Below are 27,666 nucleotides of genomic sequence, written 5' to 3'. Positions count from 1 at the left end.
AAAAGTTATCACTAATGCACGGAATGTAAACTTGGCTACACTGGAACTGAATTCCAAAACAGAACAGGGTCTCAAATTTAGAAAACCAACTTATGCTTGCTTAAGGGGAAAGGTGAGTTCGGGTGCTGCATAAAACCAGAGATTGAAATGAGCACAGATAAAGATCCTTAAGCCAAATATGGAACAGACAAGAGCTACTCCTTGCTCAACGAAATGGACTCAACACCCCATATTAAACGCCTAAGAATGTACCTGACTAGTAAGTATCTTAAAACCTATGGATTGCTATGTCTCCGAAAGAGAATCAAGCATGTGTACTGGGGCATAAATGTAGCAGTGATAGGATTGGAGAGGTTCGGTGAGCAAATGAAGACCCTTTGAAGTCATATTGCATGGTACCCATTCCACGGGTCTCAACTCTCCAGGTTTAAGGTATTCTTCCTTCAGCTAAAACATGCATGTGGAACCCAGAGTATGATCAACCATGTGATCGGGAGACGTGTTCAAATATGTCTCAGTTTTCCTCCCCTGGTACTCGGGTGCAACATTCCAGACGCTTTACTAACACTCTCCCGACTTGGACAGTCAGTGCCTTTAACTTCCTGTTTGGCCCAGTTTGCAATTTCTGCGGAAGATGAACAGGAATAGGGAGAACCAATGTGAGACTAGCTGGAGGTGTCTGAACGGGCAAATTTAACTCTCATTTCCCACTAGGAAGGGGAATTAACCAAAGGCTCAGCGTGCCGTGCCAGAAACAGATTAGGGCCTGAAGCCATCCTGCGGTGTTGCGGCCAGCTCACAAGAAAGTGAGTTGAAGAAAGGAGCTCAGGGGCTCTGTAATTCACAAACCTGCAGAGTTATAAATGACAGCTATCGTCCAAAAATATACTGAAGTAAGGCTGCCAAGAGGACTTGAAAGCGGGGCAGAATTGCAGGAAACCGATTTCAGGAGGTAGACTGGAATTGCATTGAAAGCATAGGAAAAGAGGCAGAACGTCCACAATGATGCACTTGGCCAAAAAGGGCGTATGCGTTTTTTCCTGAATATATTCAGGAAAAAACGGATACGCCCTTTTTGGCCAACCAAGCAAACTTGCAAAGGAAATCTGCACTACAATGAAGTCTAACTTCCCCCCGGTCAAAAGGGCCATCTGAAAAAAGTGTAAAATCCAGAAAGGCAGGACAGGCCATGGAGAACTGGGAGCCTTGTTATGCTGATGGGCGGGATGTAAATTGCCAACAACCACTCGGGAGAAGTGTATGCTGTTTCCTGAAACATCTAGAACACAAAGCAACAGAACCTAGGGCACTTCCACTTATGGTCCTATAGCTTAGGGAAATTAAAATCAAAAAGACACAGCCACCCCAAAGTTTGGAACAGCTCTGTTTACAAGAACCTCGTTTACAGTACAAGTTCAACATCGCAGAAAGTGAAAAATGGATAAAGAAGTTGTGGTATTTACTTACAAAGCAATATCACTCAGCAATGAAATCTGTGTCATCAGGCCCTTAGCAGCACAATGAGTGGATTCAGGTATGATGATTCTAACTGAAATAAGTCACACAGAAAAAGAAACATCATAAGATATCAGTAATACACAGAATGTAAACTTGGCTAAACAGGAACTGAATTACAGAACAGAACAGGGTCTCAAATTTAGAAAACCAACTTATGCTTGCTTAAGGGTAAAGGTGAGTTGGGGTGCTGCATAAAACCAGAGATTGAAATGAGCACAGATAAAGTTCCTTAAGCCAAATATGGAAAAGACAAGAGCTACTCCTTGCTCAACGAAATGGACTCAACACCGCATATTAAACGCCTAAGAATGTACCTGACTAGTAAGTATCTTAAAACCTATGGATTGCTATGTCTCCAAAAGAGAATCAAACATGTGTACAGGGGCATAAACGCAGCAGTGATAGGATTGGAGAGGTTCGTCAGCAAATGAAGACCCTTTGAAGTCATATTGCATGGTACCCATTCCACGGGTTTCAACTACCCAGGTTTAAGGTATTCTTCCTTCAGCTAAAACATGCATGTGGAACCTAGAGTATGATCAACCATGTGATCGGGAGACGTGTTCAAATATGTCTCAGTTTTGCTCCCCTGGTACTCGGGTGCAACATTCCAGACGCTTTACTAACACTCTCCCCACTTGGAGAGTCAGTCCCTTTAACCTCCTGTTTGGCCCAGTTTGCAATTTCTGTGGAAGATGAACAGGAATAGGGAGAACCAATGAGAGACAAGCGGGAGGTGTCTGGACGGGCAAATTTAACTCTAATTTCCCATCAGGATGAGGAATTAACCAAAGGCTCAGCGTGCCGTGCCGGAACCAGATTAGGGCCTGAAGCCATCCTGCGGTGTTGCGGCCAGCTCACAAGAAAGCGAGTTGAAGAAAGGAGCTCAGGGACACTGTAATTCACAAACCTGCAGAGTTATAAATGACAGCTATCGTCCAAAAATAGACTGAAGTAAGGCTGCCAAGAGGACTTGAAAGCGGGGCAGAATTGCAGGAAACCGATTTCAGGAGGTAGACTGGAATTGCATTGAAAGCATAGGAAAAGAGGCAGAACGTCCACAATGATGCACTTGGCCAAAAAGGGCGTATGCGTTTTTTCCTGAATATATTCAGGAAAAAACGCATACGCCCTTTTTGGCCAACCAAGCAAGCTTGCAAAGGAAATCTGCACTACAATGAAGTCTCACTTCCCCCGGGTCAAAAGGGCCATCTGAAAAAAGTGTAAAATCCAGAAAGGCAGGACAGGCCATGGAGAACTGGGAGCCTTGTTATGCTGATGGGCGGGATGTAAATTGCCAACAGACACTCGGGACAAGTGTATGGTGTTTCCTGAAACATCTAAAAAACAAAGCAACAGAGCCTAGTGCACTTCCACTTATGGTCCTATAGCTTAGGGAAATTAAAAAGACACAGCCACCCCAAAGTTTGGGACGCCTCTGTTTACAAGAACCTCGTTTACCGTACAAGTTCAATATCACAGAAAGTGAAAAATGGATAAAGAACTTTTGGTACTTACGTACAATGCAGTATCACTCAGCAATGAAATCTATGTCATCAGGCCCGTAGCAGCATAATGAGTGGATTCAGGTACGATGATTCTAACTGAAATAAGTCACACAGAAAAAGAAACATCAAAAGTTATCACTAATGCACGGAATGTAAACTTGGCTACACTGGAACTGAATTCCAAAACAGAACAGGGTCTCAAATTTAGAAAACCAACTTATGCTTGCTTAAGGGGAAAGGTGAGTTCGGGTGCTGCATAAAACCAGAGATTGAAATGAGCACAGATAAAGATCCTTAAGCCAAATATGGAACAGACAAGAGCTACTCCTTGCTCAACGAAATGGACTCAACACCCCATATTAAACGCCTAAGAATGTACCTGACTAGTAAGTATCTTAAAACCTATGGATTGCTATGTCTCCGAAAGAGAATCAAGCATGTGTACTGGGGCATAAATGTAGCAGTGATAGGATTGGAGAGGTTCGGTGAGCAAATGAAGACCCTTTGAAGTCATATTGCATGGTACCCATTCCACGGGTCTCAACTCTCCAGGTTTAAGGTATTCTTCCTTCAGCTAAAACATGCATGTGGAACCCAGAGTATGATCAACCATGTGATCGGGAGACGTGTTCAAATATGTCTCAGTTTTCCTCCCCTGGTACTCGGGTGCAACATTCCAGACGCTTTACTAACACTCTCCCGACTTGGACAGTCAGTGCCTTTAACCTCCTGTTTGGCCCAGTTTGCAATTTCTGCGGAAGATGAACAGGAATAGGGAGAACCAATGTGAGACTAGCTGGAGGTGTCTGAACGGGCAAATTTAACTCTCATTTCCCACTAGGAAGGGGAATTAACCAAAGGCTCAGCGTGCCGTGCCAGAAACAGATTAGGGCCTGAAGCCATCCTGCGGTGTTGCGGCCAGCTCACAAGAAAGTGAGTTGAAGAAAGGAGCTCAGGGGCTCTGTAATTCACAAACCTGCAGAGTTATAAATGACAGCTATCGTCCAAAAATATACTGAAGTAAGGCTGCCAAGAGGACTTGAAAGCGGGGCAGAATTGCAGGAAACCGATTTCAGGAGGTAGACTGGAATTGCATTGAAAGCATAGGAAAAGAGGCAGAACGTCCACAATGATGCACTTGGCCAAAAAGGGCGTATGCGTTTTTTCCTGAATATATTCAGGAAAAAACGGATACGCCCTTTTTGGCCAACCAAGCAAACTTGCAAAGGAAATCTGCACTACAATGAAGTCTAACTTCCCCCCGGTCAAAAGGGCCATCTGAAAAAAGTGTAAACTCCAGAAAGGCAGGACAGGCCATGGAGAACTGGGAGCCTTGTTATGCTGATGGGCGGGATGTAAATTGCCAACAACCACTCGGGAGAAGTGTATGCTGTTTCCTGAAACATCTAGAACACAAAGCAACAGAACCTAGGGCACTTCCACTTATGGTCCTATAGCTTAGGGAAATTAAAATCAAAAAGACTCAGCCACCCCAAAGTTTGGAACAGCTCTGTTTACAAGAACCTCGTTTACAGTACAAGTTCAACATCGCAGAAAGTGAAAAATGGATAAAGAAGTTGTGGTATTTACTTACAAAGCAATATCACTCAGCAATGAAATCTGTGTCATCAGGCCCTTAGCAGCACAATGAGTGGATTCAGGTATGATGATTCTAACTGAAATAAGTCACACAGAAAAAGAAACATCATAAGATATCAGTAATACACAGAATGTAAACTTGGCTAAACAGGAACTGAATTACAGAACAGAACAGGGTCTCAAATTTAGAAAACCAACTTATGCTTGCTTAAGGGTAAAGGTGAGTTGGGGTGCTGCATAAAACCAGAGATTGAAATGAGCACAGATAAAGTTCCTTAAGCCAAATATGGAAAAGACAAGAGCTACTCCTTGCTCAACGAAATGGACTCAACACCGCATATTAAACGCCTAAGAATGTACCTGACTAGTAAGTATCTTAAAACCTATGGATTGCTATGTCTCCAAAAGAGAATCAAGCATGTGTACAGGGGCATAAACGCAGCAGTGATAGGATTGGAGAGGTTCGTCAGCAAATGAAGACCCTTTGAAGTCATATTGCATGGTACCCATTCCACGGGTTTCAACTACCCAGGTTTAAGGTATTCTTCCTTCAGCTAAAACATGCATGTGGAACCTAGAGTATGATCAACCATGTGATCGGGAGACGTGTTCAAATATGTCTCAGTTTTGCTCCCCTGGTACTCGGGTGCAACATTCCAGACGCTTTACTAACACTCTCCCCACTTGGAGAGTCAGTCCCTTTAACCTCCTGTTTGGCCCAGTTTGCAATTTCTGTGGAAGATGAACAGGAATAGGGAGAACCAATGAGAGACAAGCGGGAGGTGTCTGGACGGGCAAATTTAACTCTAATTTCCCATCAGGATGAGGAATTAACCAAAGGCTCAGCGTGCCGTGCCGGAACCAGATTAGGGCCTGAAGCCATCCTGCGGTGTTGCGGCCAGCTCACAAGAAAGCGAGTTGAAGAAAGGAGCTCAGGGACACTGTAATTCACAAACCTGCAGAGTTATAAATGACAGCTATCGTCCAAAAATAGACTGAAGTAAGGCTGCCAAGAGGACTTGAAAGCGGGGCAGAATTGCAGGAAACCGATTTCAGGAGGTAGACTGGAATTGCATTGAAAGCATAGGAAAAGAGGCAGAACGTCCACAATGATGCACTTGGCCAAAAAGGGCGTATGCGTTTTTTCCTGAATATATTCAGGAAAAAACGCATACGCCCTTTTTGGCCAACCAAGCAAGCTTGCAAAGGAAATCTGCACTACAATGAAGTCTCACTTCCCCCGGGTCAAAAGGGCCATCTGAAAAAAGTGTAAAATCCAGAAAGGCAGGACAGGCCATGGAGAACTGGGAGCCTTGTTATGCTGATGGGCGGGATGTAAATTGCCAACAGACACTCGGGACAAGTGTATGGTGTTTCCTGAAACATCTAAAAAACAAAGCAACAGAGCCTAGTGCACTTCCACTTATGGTCCTATAGCTTAGGGAAATTAAAAAGACACAGCCACCCCAAAGTTTGGGACGCCTCTGTTTACAAGAACCTCGTTTACCGTACAAGTTCAATATCACAGAAAGTGAAAAATGGATAAAGAACTTTTGGTACTTACGTACAATGCAGTATCACTCAGCAATGAAATCTATGTCATCAGGCCCGTAGCAGCATAATGAGTGGATTCAGGTACGATGATTCTAACTGAAATAAGTCACACAGAAAAAGAAACATCAAAAGTTATCTCTAATGCACGGAATGTAAACTTGGCTACACTGGAACTGAATTCCAAAACAGAACAGGGTCTCAAATTTAGAAAACCAACTTATGCTTGCTTAAGGGGAAAGGTGAGTTCGGGTGCTGCATAAAACCAGAGATTGAAATGAGCACAGATAAAGATCCTTAAGCCAAATATGGAACAGACAAGAGCTACTCCTTGCTCAACGAAATGGACTCAACACCCCATATTAAACGCCTAAGAATGTACCTGACTAGTAAGTATCTTAAAACCTATGGATTGCTATGTCTCCGAAAGAGAATCAAGCGTGTGTACTGGGGCATAAATGTAGCAGTGATAGGATTGGAGAGGTTCGGTGAGCAAATGAAGACCCTTTGAAGTCATATTGCATGGTACCCATTCCACGGGTCTCAACTCTCCAGGTTTAAGGTATTCTTCCTTCAGCTAAAACATGCATGTGGAACCCAGAGTATGATCAACCATGTGATCGGGAGACGTGTTCAAATATGTCTCAGTTTTCCTCCCCTGGTACTCGGGTGCAACATTCCAGACGCTTTACTAACACTCTCCCGACTTGGACAGTCAGTGCCTTTAACCTCCTGTTTGGCCCAGTTTGCAATTTCTGCGGAAGATGAACAGGAATAGGGAGAACCAATGTGAGACTAGCTGGAGGTGTCTGAACGGGCAAATTTAACTCTCATTTCCCACTAGGAAGGGGAATTAACCAAAGGCTCAGCGTGCCGTGCCGGAAACAGATTAGGGCCTGAAGCCATCCTGCGGTGTTGCGGCCAGCTCACAAGAAAGTGAGTTGAAGAAAGGAGCTCAGGGGCTCTGTAATTCACAAACCTGCAGAGTTATAAATGACAGCTATCGTCCAAAAATATACTGAAGTAAGGCTGCCAAGAGGACTTGACTGCGGGGCAGAATTGCAGGAAACCGATTTCAGGAGGTAGACTGGAATTGCATTGAAAGCATAGGAAAAGAGGCAGAACGTCCACAATGATGCACTTGGCCAAAAAGGGCGTATGCGTTTTTTCCTGAATATATTCAGGAAAAAACGCATACGCCCTTTTTGGCCAACCAAGCAAGCTTGCAAAGGAAATCTGCACTACAATGAAGTCTCACTTCCCCCCGGTCAAAAGGGCCATCTGAAAAAAGTGTAAAATCCAGAAAGGCAGGACAGGCCATGGAGAACTGGAAGCCTTGTTATGCTGATGGGCGGGATGTAAATTGCCAACAGCCACTCGGGAGAAGTGTATGGTGTTTCCTGAAACATCTAAAAAACAAAGCAACAGAGCCTAGGGCACTTCCACTTATGGTCCTATAGCTTAGGGAAATTAAAATCAAAAAGACACAGCCACCTCAAAGTTTGGGACGCCTCTGTTTACAAGAACCTCGTTTACCGTACAAATTCAATATCACAGAAAGTGAAAAATGGATAAAGAACTTGTGGTACTTACGTACAATGCAGTATCACTCAGCAATGAAATCTGTGTCATCAGGCCCGTAGCAGCACAATGAGTGGATTCAGGTACGATGATTCTAACTGAAATAAGTCACACAGAAAAAGAAACATCATAAGATATCACTAATACACGGAATGTAAACTTGGCTACACAGGAACTGAATTCCAAAACAGAACAGGGTCTCAAATTTAGAAAACCAACTTATGCTTGCTTAAGGGTAAAGGTGAGTTGGGGTGCTGCATAAAACCAGAGATTGAAATGAGCACAGATAAAGTTCCTTAAGCCAAATATGGAATAGACAAGAGCTACTCCTTGTTCAACGAAATGGACTCAACACCCCTTATTAAATGCCTAAGAATGTACCTGACAAGTAAGTATCTTAAAACCTATGGATTGCTATGCCTCCAAAAGAGAATCAAGCGTGTGTAAAGGGGCATAAGCGCAGCAGTGATAGGATTGGAGAGGTTCGGTGAGCAAATGAAGACCCTTTGAAGTCATATTGCATGGTACCCATTACACGGGTCTCAACTCTCCAGGTTTAAGGTATTCTTCCTTCAGCTAAAACATGCATGTGGAACCCAGAGTATGATCAACCGTGTGAACGGGAGCCGTGTTCAAATATGTCTCAGTTTTCCTCCCCTGGTACTCGGGTGCAACATTCCAGATGCTTTACTAACACTCTCCCTACTTGGAGAGTCAGTGCCTTTAACCTCCTGTTTGCCCCAGTTTGCAATTTCTGCGGAAGATGAATAGGAATAGTGAGAACCAATGAGAGACTACCTGGAGGTGTCTGAACAGGCAAATTTAACTCTCATTTCCCACCAGGAAGAGGAATTAATCAAAGGCTCAGCGTGCCATGTCGGAACCACATTAGGGCCTGAAGACATCATGCGGTGTTGCGCCCAGCTCACAAGAAAGAGATTTGAAGAAAGGAGCTCAGGGGCACTGTAATTCACAAACCTGCAGAGTTATAAATGACAGCTATCGTCCAAAAATAGACTGAAGTAAGGCTGCCAAGAGGACTTGAAAGCGGGGCAGAATTGCAGGAAACCAATTTCAGGAGGTAGACAGGAATTGCATTGAAAGCATAGGAAAAGAGGCAGAACGTCCACAGTGATGCACTTGGCCAAAAAGGGCGTATGCGTTTTTTCCTGAATATATTCAGGAAAAAACGCATACGCCCTTTTTGGCCAACCAAGCAAGCTTGCAAAGGAAATCTGCACTACAATGAAGTCTCACTTCCCCCCGGTCAAAAGGGCCATCTGAAAAAAGTGTAAAATCCAGAAAGGCAGGACAGGCCATGGAGAACTGGGAGCCTTGTTATGCTGATGGGCGGGATGTAAATTGCCAACAGCCACTCCGGAGAAGTGTATGGTGTTTCCTGAAACATCTAAAAAACAAAGCAACAGAGCCTAGTGCACTTCCACTTATGGTCCTATAGCTTAGGGAAATTAAAATCAAAAAGACACAGCCACCCCAAAGTTTGGGACGCCTCTGTTTACAAGAACCTCGTTTACCGTACAAGTTCAATATCACAGAAAGTGAAAAATGGATAAAGAAGCTGTGGTACTCATGTACAATGCAATATCACTCAGCAATGAAATCTATGTCACCAGGCCCGTAGCAGCATAATGAGTGGATTCGGGTATGGTGATTCTAACTGAAATAAGTCACACAGAAAAAGAAACATCAAAAAATATCACTAATACATGGAATTTAAACTTGGCTACAGAAGAACTGAATTACAAAACAGAACAGGGTCTCAAATTTAGAAAACCAACTTATGTTTGCTTAAGGGGAAAGGTGAGTTGGGGTGTGCATAAAACCAGAGATTGAAATGAGCACAGATAAAGTTCCTTAAGCCAAATATGGAATAGACAAGAGCTACTCCTTGCTCAACGAAATGGACTCAACACCCCATATTAAACGCCTCAGAATGTACCTGACTAGTAAGTATCTTAAAACCTATAGATTGCTATGTCTCTGAAAGAGAATCAAGCATGTGTACAGGGGCATAAACGCAGCAGTGATAGGATTGGAGAGGTTCGGTGAGCAAATGTAGACCCTTTGAAGTCATATTTCATGGTACCCATTCCACGGGTTTCAACTACCCAGGTTTTAGGTATTCTTCCTCCAGCTAAAACATGCATGTGGAACCCAGAGTATGATCAACCATGTGATCGGGAGACGTGTTCAAATATGTCTCAGTTTTCCTCCCCTGGTACTCGGGTGCAACATTCCAGACGCTTTACTAACACTCTCCCCACTTGGAGAGTCAGTCCCTTTAACCTCCTGTTTGGCCCAGTTTGCAATTTCTGCGGAAGATGAACAGGAATAGCGAGAACCAATGAGAGGCTAGCTGGAGGTGTCTGGACGGGCAAATTTAACTCTCATTTCCCACCAGGAAGAGGAATTAACCAAAGGCTCAGCGTGCCGTACCGGAACCAGATTAGGGCCTGAAGCCATCCTGCGGTGTTGCGGCCAGCTCAAAAGAAAGCGAGTTGAAGAAAGGAGCTCAGGGGCACTGTAATTCACAAACCTGCAGAGTTATAAATGACAGCTATCGTCCAAAAATAGACTGAAGTAAGGCTGCCAAGAGGACTTGAAAGCGGGGCAGAATTGCAGGAAAGCGATTTCAGGAGGTAGACTGGAATTACATTGAAAGCATAGGAAAAGAGGCAGAACGTCCACAATGATGCACTTGGCCAAAAAGGGCGTATGCGTTTTTTCCTGAATATATTCAGGAAAAAACGCATACGCCCTTTTTCGCCAACCAAGCAAGCTTGCAAAGGAAATCTGCACTACAATGAAGTCTCACTTCCCCCCGGTCAAAAGGGACATCTGAAAAAAGTGTAAAATCCAGAAAGGCAGGAGAGGCCATGGAGAACTGGGAGCCTTGTTATGCTGATGGGGGGGATGTAAATTGCCAACAGCCACTCGGGAGAAGTGTATGGTGTTTCCTGAAACATCTAAAAAACAAAGCAACAGAGCCTAGGGCACTTCCACTTATGGTCCTATAGCTTAGGGAAATTAAAATCAAAAAGACACAGCCACCTCAAAGTTTGGGACGCCTCTGTTTACAAGAACCTCATTTACCGTACAAATTCAATATCACAGAAAGTGAAAAATGGATAAAGAACTTGTGGTACTTACGTACAATGCAGTATCACTCAGCAATGAAATCTGTGTCATCAGGCCCGTAGCAGCACAATGAGTGGATTCAGGTACGATGATTCTAACTGAAATAAGTCACACAGAAAAAGAAACATCATAAGATATCACTAATACACGGAATGTAAACTTGGCTACACAGGAACTGAATTCCAAAACAGAACAGGGTCTCAAATTTAGAAAACCAACTATGCTTGCTTAAGGGTAAAGTTGAGTTGGGGTGCTGCATAAAACCAGAGATTGAAATGAGCACAGATAAAGTTCCTTAAGCCAAATATGGAATAGACAAGAGCTACTCCTTGCTCAACGAAATGGACTCAACACCCCATATTAAACGCCTAAGAATGTACCTGACTAGTAAGTATCTTAAAACCTATGGATTGCTATGTCTCCAAAAGAGAATCAAGCGTGTGTAAAGGGGCATAAACGCAGCAGTGATAGGATTGGAGAGGTTCGGTGAGCAAATGAAGACCCTTTGAAGTCATATTGCATGGTACCCATTACACGGGTCTCAACTCTCCAGGTTTAAGGTATTCTTCCTTCAGCTAAAACAGGCATGTGGAACCCAGAGTATGATCAACCATGTGAACGGGAGCCGTGTTCAAATATGTCTCAGTTTTCCTCCCCTGGTACTCGGGTGCAACATTCCAGATGCTTTACTAACACTCTCCCTACTTGGAGAGTCAGTGCCTTTAACCTCCTGTTTGCCCCAGTTTGCAATTTCTGCGGAAGATGAACAGGAATAGCGAGAACCAATGAGAGACTACCTGGAGGTGTCTGAACGGGCAAATTTAACTCTCATTTCCCACCAGGAAGAGGAATTAACCAAAGGCTCAGCGTGCCATGCCGGAACCACATTAGGGCCTGAAGACATCCTGCAGTGTTGCGGCCAGCTCACAAGAAAGCGAGTTGAAGAAAGGAGCTCAGGGGCACTGTAATTCACAAACCTGCAGAGTTATAAATGACAGCTATCGTCCAAAAATAGACTGAAGTAAGGCTGCCAAGAGGACTTGAAAGCGGGGCAGAATTGCAGGAAACCGATTTCAGGACGTAGACTGGAATTACATTGAAAGCATAGGCAAAGAGGCAGAACGTCCACAATGATGCACTTTGCCAAAAGGGCGTATCCGTTTTTTCCTGAATATATTCAGGAAAAAACGCATACGCCCTTTTTGGCCAACCAAGTAAGCTTGCAAAGGAAATCTGCACTACAATGAAGTCTCACTTCCCCCCGGTCAAAAGGGCCATCAGAATAAAGTGTAAAATCCAGAAAGGCAGGACAGGCCATGGAGAACTGGGAGCCTTGTTATGCTGATGGGCGGGATGTAAATTGCCAACAGACACTCGGGACAAGTGTATGGTGTTTCCTGAAACATCTAAAAAACAAAGCAACAGAGCCTAGGGCACTTCCACTTATGGTTCTATAGCTTAGGGAAATTAATATCAAAAAGACACAGCAACCCCAAAATTTGGGATGGCTCTTTTTACAGGAATCTCTTCTACGGCACAAGTTAAATATCCCAGAGAGCAAATAATGGATAAAGAAGTTGCGGTACTTATGTACAACAGAATACCACTCAGCAATGAAATCTATGTCACCAGGCCCGTACCAGCATAATGAGTGGATTGAGGCACGATGATTCTAAGTGAAATAAGTCACACAGAAAAAGAAACATCATAAGGTATCACTAATACACGGAATGTGAACTTGGCTACACATGAACTGAATTACAAAACAGAACAGGGTCTCAAGTTTGGAAAACCAACTTATGCCTGCTTAAGGGGGAAGGTGAGTTGGGGTGCTGCATAAAAGCAGAGTTTGAAATTAGCACAGATACCGTTCCATATGCCAAATATGTTATAGACAAGAGCTACCCCTTGCTCAACGAAATGGATTCAACAATGAGGTATCACCTCACACCTGGTAGAATAGGCATCATTGAAAATCTACAAACAAAAAATGCTGGAAAGGGTGTGGAGAAAAGGAACCCTCTCCCACTATTGTTGGGAATATAAATTGATACAGTCATTATGGAGAACAATATGGAATTTCTTAAGAAACTAACAATAGAATTACCATATGATACAGCAATCCCAGTACTGGACATATACCCAGACAAAACCATAAATCAAAAAGAGTCATTCACCGCAATGTTCATTGCATCACTATTTACAATATCGAGGTAATGGAAGCAACCTAAATGCCCACAGACAGACGAATGCATAAAGCTGTGGTACATATATAAAATGGAATATTACTAAGCCATGAAAAGGAATGAAATTGGGTCATTTGTAGAGACGTCGATGGATCTAGAGACTGTCATACAGAGTGAAGTAAGTCAGAAAGAGAAAAACAAATCTTGTATATTCATGCATATATGTGGAACCTAGAAAAACTGTACAGATTAACCATTTTGCAAGGCATAAATAGAGCAACAGATGTAGACAACAAACGTATGGACAACAAGGGGGGAAAGCTGTTGGGGGGTGGTGGTGGGAGGAGTTGAGAGACTGGGATTGGCATGTATACATTTATATGTATAAAATAGATAACCAATAAGAACCTGCTGTATAAAAATATAAAATAAAATTCAAAATTAAAAAGAAATAAAATTTAAAAAATAAAACAGAAAAAACAATTATTCCCTGCACATACATGTATTTATATGAATAAATTATTTCCATGCTTATATCTGTAAATACAAAAAAGAGGAATAAAATCTACCTTGAACCAAAAACGAAAAAGAGAAAAAAAACACAGAACCCACCAGTTACACAGAGGAAAACCGTATCAGGGCACTTGCTCCAGTTGTAAACAATTCTGAAGTTGGTCAGTGGTGGGGAATCGTCTCCCATTCAGCCAGCAGCCCCCACGCAACAAGCGTCCTCATTGCAAAGCTGGGGCACCATGCCGAGGCATCTGTGAGTAAACGTGAGCTGAGCCCCAGGCCAGTTGCTGCTGAACTATTCCCACCCGTCCCAGGTAAAACACCTGAATATATACAAGGACTTGAAAGCCTAGAGGAAGGGCCATAGAGCCACACGAGTGACAGCATGCCGGCCGACTTGGTGCCTGCAGGCCAGCCAGGATGGTCCTGGCCCTGGGTGCTCTTCTGGAAGATTTCCATTTCCCTGCCTGAGATACCCGTCCTGTCCCTGCCCCCACTGCTTTTTTCCTTCCTCACCTCTGCCCAGGGAGAAATTCCAGCAGCAGGTATGGGTGACACATCCTCTTCTTTAGCAGGTGGCAGCCTGGCAACTGCTGCAGAAAGTCCAGCAGAGCCCCACTCACACTGGGCCACCCACAAAGCCGTGGCCTCTCACTCCCTCCCACCAGCCCAGCCCCGAGACTGCTGACAGGGCAGAGAAAATGGCGTCAGGCACGGCTGCAGGGGCTCTTGCTGCCTGGAGTGGTATTTATATTGATCTCAACCCAAGCACACCTGGGGAGGGCTGGCCAGCACGGTAAGGCTGCCCAGGTCAGCCAATCATCACCCCTCAGGGGCTCACAGTTGCAGAAAATGGAACTTGCTGAACCGGCCAGGTCCAAGGAACAGGTGTGGGCTCCTGAGAGTCAGGATAGACAAGGGGCTGCAGCTTTGGCTTGTTTTCTAATCATTTTATCTGGCCCATGAGTGGGAGACAACTTCAAGAAAACCCTCTCCTAATGAGAGGAACCCAGGAGTCAGGGAGAGGAGGGGTGGGTGGTGGTTGGAGACAGAGGCCTGGTGCCCCAGGTGCAGTGGAAGTCTCTGGAAGACCAGGTGGAGGGAGGCCTCACGGAGTGATGCCCAGGGTCACAGACCTGTCGCAGCTGCTGTTTGTTAGTTCAAGTCCTGCTCTGAGGTGCTCTGTGTCAGCTCTGAGTGACAGGTGAGCTGGGGGTGCTCTGCAATGAGGGCTATGTGCACGGTTCCTGTGTGCCCAGCCCTGCCACGGTACCTGCAAGGGTAGCTCTGTATCCTGGAGGGGCCTGACCACGAGAGCCCCGTGGGCTGGGGTGGGGGTGGGGTACCTGCCCAGGTGAGCTCCATATTCTGGGATTGGTCTGACCACGAGAGCCCCATGGGCTGCTGGGGACCTGGTAAAGGATGTCAGGACAGTCAGTGAAGCCACCGAGGATATACCTCCAGTTGCTCCTAATTCCTACACCCTGCTGGTCATTCTACCAACCACCAGGACATGGTATTCTGTATTAGTCTTCAATGATGCCTTCTTTTGTATTCCATTAGTCCCAGAGTCACAAGAAATTTTGGCTTGTGAGTGGCAGGACTCAACATACAACTAAAACAATACTTCCGGGCCGTCTGGCCCCAAGGGTGCAAAAATTCCCACACCATCTTTGGGGAAAGCTTAGCTAAAGACCTAAAAGTTCTACCTCTGGAAAAGGAAACCCTCCTTCAATATGCAGACGACATTCTGATCACCAGCCCTACTAAGGAGGCCTCTGAACTACCAAGCCAATAAAGGATAGAAGTTGTCCAAGAAAAAGCTCAAATATCACAGACTGCGGTGACCTGCCTGGGCTTCATTCTCACAGAAGGTCAGAGAAGCCCATCCCAGGAAAGGGAAGAAACCATTTTCAGCCTTACCCCTTTCTAAAACTAGAAGACAGCTTAGGGGTTCCTGGGGAGGCCAGGGTTTGCTGCTTCTGGATCCCTAACTACAGTCTACTAGCTGGGCCTCTATATGAAACACTGAAAGGAAAAGATGATGATCCTTTTGAATAGAATCCAGAAGTGGCCTTTCAAGAATGGAAAGAGCAGTCAATTCAGACCCTTGCCCTGGAACTCCCTAATTTAGCTAAACCCTTTGACCTTTACATTCCCGGTGAAAGGTGAATCGCCATTGGAGAATTAGTGCAAAAACTGGGACCACTTGAAATGGAACAATGCAAGAATGCCATCCAGGTAGGATAAACTACGGTCACTAAGGGGCTTGGCCCACTGCCACATCTGGCCAAGATACTGGCGGTATCTAAAAACCTGGAAATCAGCAGCCCAAAAGGCCACCTCCCTCCTAAGGGAAAAGGACCCCACGTGGTGATCCTAACCACCAACCATGCCCTGAAGTTGCAGGGTTCGCTCCGTGGGCACACTGACCTCGAGTGAGGAGGCCCTCCAACTCCAACATCCAGAGAGATAACCGGGGGCAACAGGGCACCATGACGACTCGTGTGAACATCACTTGACCTGGAGTTTCTCTCATAAAACAACAAGAGTGTGTCCCAAAAGAGTAGACTACTGCTTGCAGGACTTACTGCACCCAGAGGGGAGCTAATAATCTTGGTGGGGGAACAGTATACCACACTGTCACCATAGAAAAGCCTACAGACACCGTGATGATGGTGGCCAATAAGACCGGCTGGACTCCTGTTTACTTCAAAAGGCTGTTGACTCAGTAGCCATCATGGTCCTTGATCACCACTGACCTTGGACTGTCTGGGATTTGAGCGGGCAGGGCTCTGACACCTGGTGCTGTTTGTACGTTAATTCAGGGGCCTAACTGAAGAAAGCGCAGACTACTGGTCAGAGCATCTAGGCTGGCAGAGACGGTCAGCCTAAGGTGGCCGAACAAATGTGGGGCGGGGTGAAACCGGCCCCCACAGCGTCTCTGCACATCTCTTTCCTGGACCCTTAAAGGTCATTAGAATCTATAACACTTCCAATGCTGGTGCTCAGGTGGACGAGCAGGGAGGCAGGGGTCCTGGGGACAATCAATGTCACCGGGAGGCTGCTGGGGAGAAGCTCTGACCCTCGCCCCAGGGTATGAGGGCTCCCAACTCAGCACTCAGCAGTTACAGAAGAAGGGTCTGCACCCTCAGCACTCCAAGAATGAGGAACGGGACAAAAGGCAGAGGAGGGGTTTGTCCCCAGCAAAGCCCATTAAAAATCCCTGGGAGATAAAAATAGAATCTGGGCAATAAAGTCAAGTCTAACCTTTTTTATCCTTTGTGCTTTGTCTAATTTCACGTGCTCCTAGGGTCCCGCATGCAGAGGTTCCACACCCGGCACTTCAGACCAGATTTCCTAGTGCAGAATGGCTGGGTCGACACCTCAGCTCCTGGGGCCCAGTGCAGACTCCACGATATAGAGCCTGAGCTACAGCCAACCCGGCCCTCGAGAGCTCCGCCACCTCCCTCCCTCCCACTGACTCTGACAGGATCTCTACACAGCAGCCCAGCCCACAGCCCACGGGGTAGTGCATGCTCTCACCTCTCCATTCTCTGATCAAAATATAAAGTTTCCTTTGCTTGTGAACCAAACTCAGTCTCGATCTGTTGGCCCCAATGACACTGGGCAGGGGGACACTTGTTGGGGTCCACTCTGGAGGATCAGTAACAGAAATTGAGACTATTGTAACCTCAATGAACAGATGTGTGAGCCAAACTGTAGTTAACATAGAACAGTGTATAAGGCTCGGGTAAAATAAGATGTTTTTAACACTTCCATTTGATATTTCCATCACTTTTTATAAGCAAGTTCAGTGAAAAGGTTTGTCTTATTTGTCAGGTCAATATTAGAGAAACGAAGTGATTTCTTTCCAAGGATGTACATTTAATAATCTTGGTTAAACCTTCAATCTTGTTTTAAATGCTTTTCCATTGAAAATGATACCTCTCTTTCAGCTCCCCCATTTCTGAGAAGTATAAAATCTTATAATTTATTATTACCAAAGAGGAAAGGTGGGAGGAGGGATAAATTAACAGTTTGGAATGAACACATACACACTGCTATGTATAAAATAGATCATCAACAAGGAACTACTGTATAGCACAGGGAACTACACTCAACATTTTGCAATAACCTATAAGGGGAAATAATCTGAAAAAGAATAGATATTTTTATTGACATCATCTATCAATGACAGTTAAAGTGTAGCCTAAGGGAAGCTGGTGGTGAGTGCTTCTGACCCTGAAGACTTCAATCATCTAAAGTTTGGACTCTGCCTACTTCCCAAGGCCCTTAATGAACATATGTGTAGCTGTAGCTTAAAAATTTCCCCAGTTTGGGTTTCGGGGAGACACTGATTTTGAAAAAGCCCTGGTGTTCTCCTTACATGAATGGGACTCTTCCTACTGCTAAAACATGTCTGTCACACCCAGAGGATGGTATACCGTCTGATCGGGAAGAGTTTGGAAAAGGCATCTCATCTCCTCATCTCCTGGTGCTCGGGTTCACCCCTCCAGCGTCTTTACTAACAGTCTCCCCACTTGGAGATGTCAGCACTGTCAACATCCTGTTGCGTACAGTTTGGAATTTGTCCAGAGGATGAAGCGGAAGGATGAGGAACAATGAGAGACAAGTCCTAGGTGTTCAGACAGGCACATGTCACTCTAATTTCCAATCAGGAAGATGAATTGACCAAAAGCTAGGGTTGCCCATGGAAACAGTATAGGGCTTGAGGAAATCCCGCTGCTTTGTGGCCAGTTCCCATAAACACGAGTTGAACAATGGAACTCAGGGGCAGTAAAATTCACAAAACTGCAGAGTTGAAAATATCCATCACTGAAAAATGTCTTGAGGAAAGTCAGAGAAAAGGACTTGTAAGCAAGGGAGAATGGCAGGAAAGGGATTTGAGGAGGTAGAAAGGACTCGCCATTAAGCACAAGAAAAGGAGCTGAACATTGCCAACATTGCAGTTGGCCAAAAAGGGTGTATGCGTTCTTTTCTGTATATATTCAAGAAAAGGGCATACACTTTTTTAGCCAACCAAACAGGTGGGCACTGGAAGTCAATACTACAAAAGATATCACTTCGCATCAGTCAGAAGAGCCATCCTCATAAAGCGTAAACAACAGAAATGCAGGACAGGGCAACGAGAAGAGGGAGCCCTGTGAGACTTATAGTGGAAATGTATATTGCCAACGGCCATTCTGGAGAAGTGTATTGTGTTTACTAAAGCATCTAAAAAATGAGCTACAGAGCATAGGGCACTTGCACTCATGGGCGTATATCTTGGGAAAAACAAAAATCGAGAGGACACAGGCACCCCAATGTTTACCCCCTCTCTGTTTAAAAGATCCTCGACTAGGATATAACTTAAATGTCTCTGGAGGGAAAAAATGGATAGAGATGTGGTACTTAGGTAGAGTGGAATATTATTCAGCCTGGAAATCAATGAAATATGGCCAGTTGTAACAAATCTGGAGGAGTTACGTATGATCATTCTAAGTGACAGAATTCAAAAAGAAAAAGACACATATCATAAGATATCACTTAAAGGTGGAATCCAAAATGGCTACACATGAAATAAATTACAAAACAAAAACATAGTCAAATATGTAGAAAACACGCATAAGGCTGCTAAACGGGAAAGGTGGGGAGTGGTGAGGCATCATCCAGGAGGTTGAAATTAGCAAAGATACCATTCCAAATACCAAACTGATAATCAACAAGGCCTACACGGTAGCTAAAAGAACTGCACTCAGCACACTCAAGTCACCGGAAAAGAATATATACGACTGGTAAGAATCTGAAAAAGAATTTATTGATGTCTCTCTGTACGTGAATCAAGTGGATGTACAGCAGCAAGAAACAGAGCTTTGAAAATCAGCTGTAACCAATATAGTAATAAATTGAAAAAAATAAATGACAGAGAGACAGAGAAAACCTCTTACAACTTTTCCTCAGGGACGGTGATGCAACATGGATTGAACACATCTAGACCCACAGCAGGATGAGACATAAGGCTGGAAACTGTTTGCGCTAAGAGAAATGTGAGGTTGGGTGAGGAAATGCACACCCTTTAAAGTAATACTACCTGGTACCCATTCAATGGGTCCCAAATCTGCAGGTTCAAGGGATCTTCCTACAGCTAAAACATGCATGGAAAACCCAGAGGACTGTACACCATGTGATCGGGAGATGTGTCTAAAATGCACCTCATTTATCCTCTCCTGGTGCTCCTGTTCACCATTCCAGCCACGCTACTTAGAATCTCCCCACTTGGAGAATCAGCACATTTAAACTTCTGTTTCACACATTTTGCAAATTGTGAGGAGGATGAACGGGAAGAGGGGGAACCAATGAGAGAAGAGTTGTAGGGGTTTGGACGGGCACATATCACTCTAATTTCCCATTAAGAATAAGAATTAAAGAAAGGCTCAGCCTGCCTCGCCGGAGCCAAAATAGGGCCTGAAGCAATCCTGTGGGTTTGAGGCCAGCTCACAAAAGAGCAACTTAAAAAATGGAGCTCAGGGTCACTGCAATTCACAAACCTGCAGAGTTATAAATGAAAACTAACGTCCAAAAATATGTTGAGGTAAGGCAAAGAAGAGGATCTGAATGCAAGACAGAATTGCAAGAAACAGATTTCAAGAGATAGATTGGACTCGTCTTTAATGCACATGAAAAGCGGCAGAATTTCGACAATGATGCAGTTGGCCCAAAAGGGCGTATGCGTTTTTTCCTGATTATATCCAGGAAAAAACGCATACGCACTTTATGGGCAACAAAGCAAGCAAGCAATGCAAATGTGCACAACAAAGAAGTCTCACTTCCCACCGGTCAAAAGGGCCATCCTAAAAAATTGTAAAAACCAGAAATGCAGGACAGGCCATGGAGAACAGGGAGCCTTTATACGCTGATGGGCAGTGTGTGAACTGCCGAGAGCCACTCTGGAGAAGTGTATGGTGGTTCCTAAATCATCTAAAAAACAGAGCTACAGAGCATAGGACACTTCCAATCATGGGAGTATATCTAGGGAAGTCTAAAAATCAACAAGACACAAGCACACCACAGTTTAGGGCTACTCTGTTTACAAGAACCTCAACTTCAGTACACCTTAAATATCCCAGGAAAGAGAACAATGGATAAAGAAGATGTGGTACTTATGTACAATGGAATATCTCTTCACCATGAAATCAATGTAATAAGGCTAGTAGAAGGATAAAGAGTGGATTTAGGTCCGATAATACTACTTGAAATAAGTCAAACAGAAAAAGAAACATATCATAAGATATCACTTATAGAGGGAGGGTAAATATGGCTGCACAAGAAATGAATTACAGAACAGAACAGTGTCTCACATTTAGAAAACACACTTATATCAGCTTAAGGGGAAAGGAGAGGTGGGGTGATGCATAAAACCAGAGTTTGAAATTAGCACAGATACCGTTCAATAAACCAAATAGGTATTAGACAAGATCTACACCTTGCTCAATGAACTGGCCTCAACACACCCTATACACCGCAGAGAAATATATCTGAGTAATAAGAATCTTAAAACCCATGTATTGATATATCTCCATAAGGGAATCAAGTGTGTGCAGAGCGGCACAAACACAGCAGTGAAAAGGAGCTAAACCCCATTATAGAAATAAATTTTAAAAACAAAACGCTGAAACAATGAAAGAGAGAAAAATTCTTACAAAATTCGCTCAGGGGCTGTGATGCAACCTGGATTGACCACATATAAACCCACAGCTGGATAAGACATAAGGCTGGACACTTGGGGCTGACAGGATTGGTGAGCTTTGGTGAGCAACTGCCGAAAGTTTAATGCAATACTTCATGCTACTCAGTCCAAGGGTCCCAACACTCCAGGTTGAAGGGAATCTTCCTACAGCTAAACCATGCTTGGGAAACCCAGCGACTGGTATACCATATGATCGGGAAAGGTTTCTAAAACGCACCTCATTTTTCCTCTCCTGGGGCTCCGGATCGACATTCCAGCCGCTTTACTAACAACATCCCCACATGGAGTCAATGCCTTTAAGTTCTGGTATCGCACAGTCTGCAGTTAGTGCAGAGGATGAATGGGAATAGGGGGAACCAGTGAGAAACTAGCTGTAGCGGTTTCAATGGGCACATGTCACTCTAATATCACATCAGTAAGAAGAATTAACCAAAGGGACAGCAAGGTGCCCCAGAAGAAAAATAGGGCTTCAAGGAATCCTGTGGTTACGGGGCAAGACCACAAAAATAAGAGCTAAAAAATGGAGCTAAGGGCCACTGCAATTCAAAAACCTGCAGAGTTATAAAGGCCAACTATTTTTAAAAAATATATTGAGGTAAGGCTATGAAGAGGCATTGAAAGCAAGGCAGAATTGCAGGAAACCGATCTCAGGAGGTAGACTGGAATTGCACTGAAAACATATGAAGAGAGTCAGAAACTCGACAATGATGCACTTGCCCAAAAAGGGCGTATGTGTTTTTTCCTGAATATATTCAGGAAAAAACGCATACGCACTTTTTGGCCAACCAAGCAAGCTTGCAAAGGAAATTTGCACTACAATGAAGTCTCACTTCCACCTGGTCAAAAGGGCCATCTGAAAAAAGTGTAAAATCCATAAAGGCACGACAGGCCATGGAGAACTGGGAGCCTTCTTATGCTGATGGGCGGGATGTAAATTGCCAACAGCCACTCTGGAGAAGAGTATGGTGTTTCCTGAAACATCTAAAAAACAGAGCAACAGAGCCTAGGGCACTTCCACTTATGGTCCTATAGCTTAGGGAAATTAAAATCAAAAAGACACAGCCACCCCAAAGTTTGAGACGGCTCTGTTTACAAGAACCTCGTTTACGGTACAAGTTCAATATTGCAGAAAGTGAAAAATGGATAAAGAACTTGTGGTACTTACGTACAATGCAACATCACTCAGCAATGAAATCTATGTCATCAGGCCCGTAGCAGCATAAAGAGTGGATTCAGGTATGATGATTCGAACTGAAATAAGTCACACAGAAAAGAAACATCATAAGGTATCACTAATACACAGAATGTGAACTTGGCTACACATGAACAGAATTACAAAACAGAACAGTGTCTCAAGTTTAGAAAACCAACTTATGCTTGCTTAACGGGGAAGGTGAGTTGGGGTGCTGCATAAAACCAAAGATTGAAATGAGCACAGATAAAGTTCCTTAAGCCAAATATGGAAAAGACAAGAGCTACTCCTTGCTCAACGAAATGGACTCAACACCCCATATTAAACGCCTAAGAATGTACCTGACTAGTAAGTATCTTAAAACCTATGGATTGCTATGTCTCCAAAAGAGAATCAAGCGTGTGTACAGGGGCATAAACTCAGCAGTGATAGGATTGGAGAGGTTCGGTGAGCAAATGAAGACCCTTTGAAGTCATATTGCATGGTACCCATTACACAGGTCTCAACTCTCCAGGTTTAAGGTATTCTTTCTTCACCTAAAACATGCATGTGGAACCCAGAGTATGATCAACGATGTGAAAGGGAGACGTGTTCAAATATGTCTCAGTTTTCCTCCCCTGGTACTCGGGTGCAACATTCCAGATGCTTTACTAACACTCTCCCTACTTGGAGAGTCAGTGACTTTAACCTCCTGTTTGCCCCAGTTTGCAATTTCTGCGGAAGATGAACAGGAATAGCGAGAACCAATGAGAGGCTAGCTGGAGGTGTCTGGACGGGCAAATTTAACTCTCATTTCCCACCAGGAAGAGGAATTAACCAAAGGCTCAGCATGCCGTGCCGGAACCAGATTAGGGCCTGAAGCCATCCTGCGGTGTTGCGGCCAGGTCACAAGAAAGCGAGTTGAAGAAAGGAGCTCAGGGGCACTGTAATTCACAAACCTGCAGAGTTATAAATGACAGCTATCGTCCAAAAATAGACTGAAGTAAGGCTGCCAAGAGGACTTGAAAGCGGGGCAGAATTGCAGGAAACCGATTTCAGGAGGTAGACTGGAATTGCATTGAAAGCATAGGAAAAGAGGCAGAACGTCCACAATGATGCACTTGGCCAAAAAGGGCGTATGCGTTTTTTCCTGAATATATTCAGGAAAAAACGCATACGCCCTTTTTGGCCAACCAAGCAAGCTTGCAAAGGAAATCTGCACTACAATGAAGTCTCACTTCCCCCCGGCCAAAAGGGCCATCTGAAAAAAGTGTAAAATCCAGAAAGGCAGGACAGGCCATGGAGAACTGGGAGCCTTGTTATGCTGATGGGCGGGATGTAAATTGCCAACAGACACTTGGGAGAAGTGTATGGTGTTTCCTGAAACATCTAAAAAACAAAGCAACAGAGCCTAGGGCACTTCCAATTATGGTCCTATAGCTTAGGGAAATTAAAATCAAAAAGACACAGCCACCCCAAAGTTTGGAACGGCTCTGTTTACAAGAACCTTGTTTACAGTACAAGTTCAACATCGCAGAAAGTGAAAAATGGATAAAGAACTTGTGGTACTTACGTACAATGCAGTATCACTCAGCAATGAAATCTATGTCATCAGGCCCGTAGCAGCATAATGAGTAGATTCAGGTACGATGATTCTAACTGAAATAAGTCACACAGAAAAAGAAACATCATAAGATATCACTAATACACGGAATGTAAACTTGGCTACACAGGAACTGAATTCCAAAACAGAACAGGGTCTCAAATTTAGAAAACCAACTTATGCTTGCTTAAGGGTAAAGGTGAGTTGGGGTGCTGCATAAAACCAGAGATTGAAATGAGCACAGATAAAGTTCCTTAAGTCAAATATGGAATAGACAAGAGCTACTCCTTGCTCAACGAAATGGACTCAACACCGCATATTAAACGCCTAAGAATGTACCTGACTAGTAAGTATCTTAAAACCTATGGATTGCTATGTCTCCGAAAGAGAATCAAGCATGTGTACAGGGGCATAAACGCAGCAGTGATAGGATTGGAGAGGTTCGGTGAGCAAATGAAGACCCTTTGAAGTCATATTGCATGGTACCCATTCCACGGGTCTCAACTCTCCAGGTTTAAGGTATTCTTCCTTCAGCTACAACATGCATGTGGAACCTAGAGTATGATCAACCATGTGAACGGGAGACGTGTTCAAATATGTCTCAGTTTTCCTCCCCTGGTACTCGGGTGCAACATTCCAGACGCTTTACTAACACTCTCCCCACTTGGAGAGTCAGCGCCTTTAACCTCCTGTTTGGCCCAGTTTGCAATTTCTGCGGAAGATGAACAGGAATAGCGAGAACCAATGAGAGGCTAGCTGGAGGTGTCTGGACGGGCAAATTTAACTCTCATTTCCCACCAGGAAGAGGAAATAACCAAAGGCTCAGCGTGCCGTACCGGAACCAGATTAGGGCCTGAAGCCATCCTGCGGTGTTGCGGCCAGCTCAAAAGAAAGCGAGTTGAAGAAAGGAGCTCAGGGGCACTGTAATTCACAAACCTGCAGAGTTATAAATGACAGCTATCGTCCAAAAATAGACTGAAGTAAGGCTGCCAAGAGGACTTGAAAGCGGGGCAGAATTGCAGGAAACCGATTTCAGGAGGTAGACTGGAATTGCATTGAAAGCATAGGAAAAGAGGCAGAACGTCCACAATGATGCACTTGGCCAAAAAGGGCGTATGCGTTTTTTCCTGAATATATTCAGGAAAAAACGCATACGCCCTTTTTGGCCAACCAAGCAAGCTTGCAAAGGAAATCTGCACTACAATGAAGTCTCACTTCCCCCCGGTCAAAAGGGCCATCTGAAAAAAGTGTAAAATCCAGAAAGGCAGGCCAGGCCATGGAGAACTGGGAGCCTTGTTATGCTGATGGGCGGGATGTAAATTGCCAACAGACACTCGGGAGAAGTGTATGGTGTTTCCTGAAACATCTAAAAAACAAAGCAACAGAACCTAGGGCACTGCCACTTATGGTCCTATAGCTTAGGGAAATTAAAATCAAAAAGACACAGCCACCCCAAAGTTTGGAACGGCTCTGTTTACAAGAACCTCGTTTACAGTACAAGTTCAACATCGCAGAAAGTGAAAAATGGATAAAGAAGTTGTGGTATTTACTTACAAAGCAATATCACTCAGCAATGAAATCTGTGTCATCAGGCCCTTAGCAGCACAATGAGTGGATTCAGGTATGATGATTCTAACTGAAGTAAGTCACACAGAAAAAGAAACATCATAAGATATCAGTAATACACGGAATGGAAACTTGGCTACACAGGAACTGAATTACAGAACAGAACAGGGTCTCAAATTTAGAAAACCAACTTATGCTTGCTTAAGGGTAAAGGTGAGTTGGGGTGCTGCATAAAACCAGAGATTGAAATGAGCACAGATAAAGTTCCTTAAGTCAAATATGGAATAGACAAGAGCTACTCCTTGCTCAACGAAATGGACTCAACACCGCATATTAAACGCCTAAGAATGTACCTGACTAGTAAGTATCGTAAAACCTATGGATTGCTATGTCTCTGAAAGAGAATCAAGCATGTGTACAGGGGCATAAACGCAGCAGTGATAGGATTGGAGAGGTTCGGTGAGCAAATGAAGACCCTTTGAAGTCATATTGCATGGTACCCATTCCACGGGTCTCAACTCTCCAGGTTTAAGGTATTCTTCCTTCAGCTAAAACATGCATGTGGAACCCAAGTATGATCAACCATGTGAACGGGAGACGTGTTCAAATATGTCTCAGTTTTCCTCCCCTGGTACTCGGGTGCAACATTCCAGACGCTTTACTAACACTCTCCCCACTTGGAGAGTCAGCGCCTTTAACCTCCTGTTTGGCCCAGTTTGCAATTTCTGCGGAAGATGAACAGGAATAGCGAGAACCAATGAGAGGCTAGCTGGAGGTGTCTGGACGGGCAAATTTAACTCTCATTTCCCACCAGGAAGAGGAATTAACCAAAGGCTCAGCGTGCCGTGCCGGAACCAGATTAGGGCCTGAAGCCATCCTGCGGTGTTGCGGCCAGCTCAAAAGAAAGCGAGTTGAAGAAAGGAGCTCAGGGGCACTGTAATTCACAAACCTGCAGAGTTATAAATGACAGCTATCGTCCAAAAATAGACTGAAGTAAGGCTGCCAAGAGGACTTGAAAGCGGGGCAGAATTGCAGGAAACCGATTTCAGGAGGTAGACTGGAATTGCATTGAAAGCATAGGAAAAGAGGCAGAACGTCCACAATGATGCACTTGGCCAAAAAGGGCGTATGCGTTTTTTCCTGAATATATTCAGGAAAAAACGCATATGCCCTTTTTGGCCAACCAAGCAAGCTTGCAAAGGAAATCTGCACTACAATGAAGTCTCACTTCCCCCCGGTCAAAAGGGCCATCTGAAAAAAGTGTAAAATCCAGAAAGGCAGGACAGGCCATGGAGAACTGGGAGCCTTGTTATGCTGATGGGCGGGATGTAAATTGCCAACAGACACTCGGGAGAAGTGTATGGTGTTTCCTGAAACATCTAAAAAACAAAGCAACAGAGCCTAGGGCACTGCCACTTATGGTCCTATAGCTTAGGGAAATTAAAATAAAAAAGACACAGCCACCCCAAAGTTTGGGACGCCTCTGTTTACAAGAACCTCGTTTACAGTACAAGTTCAACATCACAGAAAGTGAAAAATGGATAAAGAAGTTGTGGTATTTACTTACAAAGCAATATCAATCAGCAATGAAATCTGTGTCATCAGGCCCTTAGCAGCACAATGAGTGGATTCAGGTATGATGATTCTAACTGAAGTAAGTCACACAGAAAAAGAAACATCATAAGATATCAGTAATACACGGAATGTAAACTTGGCTACACAGGAACTGAATTACAGAACAGAACAGGGTCTCAAATTTAGAAAACCAACTTATGCTTGCTTAAGGGTAAAGGTGAGTTGGTGTGCTGCATAAAACCAGAGATTGAAATGAGCACAGATAAAGTTCCTTAAGTCAAATATGGAATAGACAAGAGCTACTCCTTGCTCAACGAAATGGACTCAACACCGCATATTAAACGCCTAAGAATGTACCTGACTAGTAAGTATCTTAAAACCTATGG

The 27,666-nt window shown here is 44.2% G+C and overlaps 1 long non-coding RNA gene across 7 annotated transcripts in view; it reads right to left on the bottom strand.

Moving 5' to 3' along the window:
- The window catches only part of LOC307188336, a 1,520,920-nt gene that overhangs the window by 1,108,481 nt on the left and 384,773 nt on the right, over positions 1 to 27,666 (bottom strand). Inside the window, exon 1 of one of the 7 annotated variants that reach the window (XR_013828908.1) lies at positions 7,774 to 7,815. The exons of the other annotated variants lie outside the window; for them this stretch is intronic. This is a non-coding gene — a long non-coding RNA (uncharacterized lncRNA). Of the gene's footprint in view, positions 1 to 7,773; positions 7,816 to 27,666 lie in introns of those variants that run through there. 7 annotated transcript variants of the gene reach the window in all.

Source organism: Stenella coeruleoalba (assembly GCF_951394435.1).
Source record: "Stenella coeruleoalba genome assembly, chromosome: 6".
NCBI classification, from domain to species: domain Eukaryota; kingdom Metazoa; phylum Chordata; class Mammalia; order Artiodactyla; family Delphinidae; genus Stenella; species Stenella coeruleoalba.
This window is presented reverse-complemented; position numbering and strand designations above follow the sequence as displayed.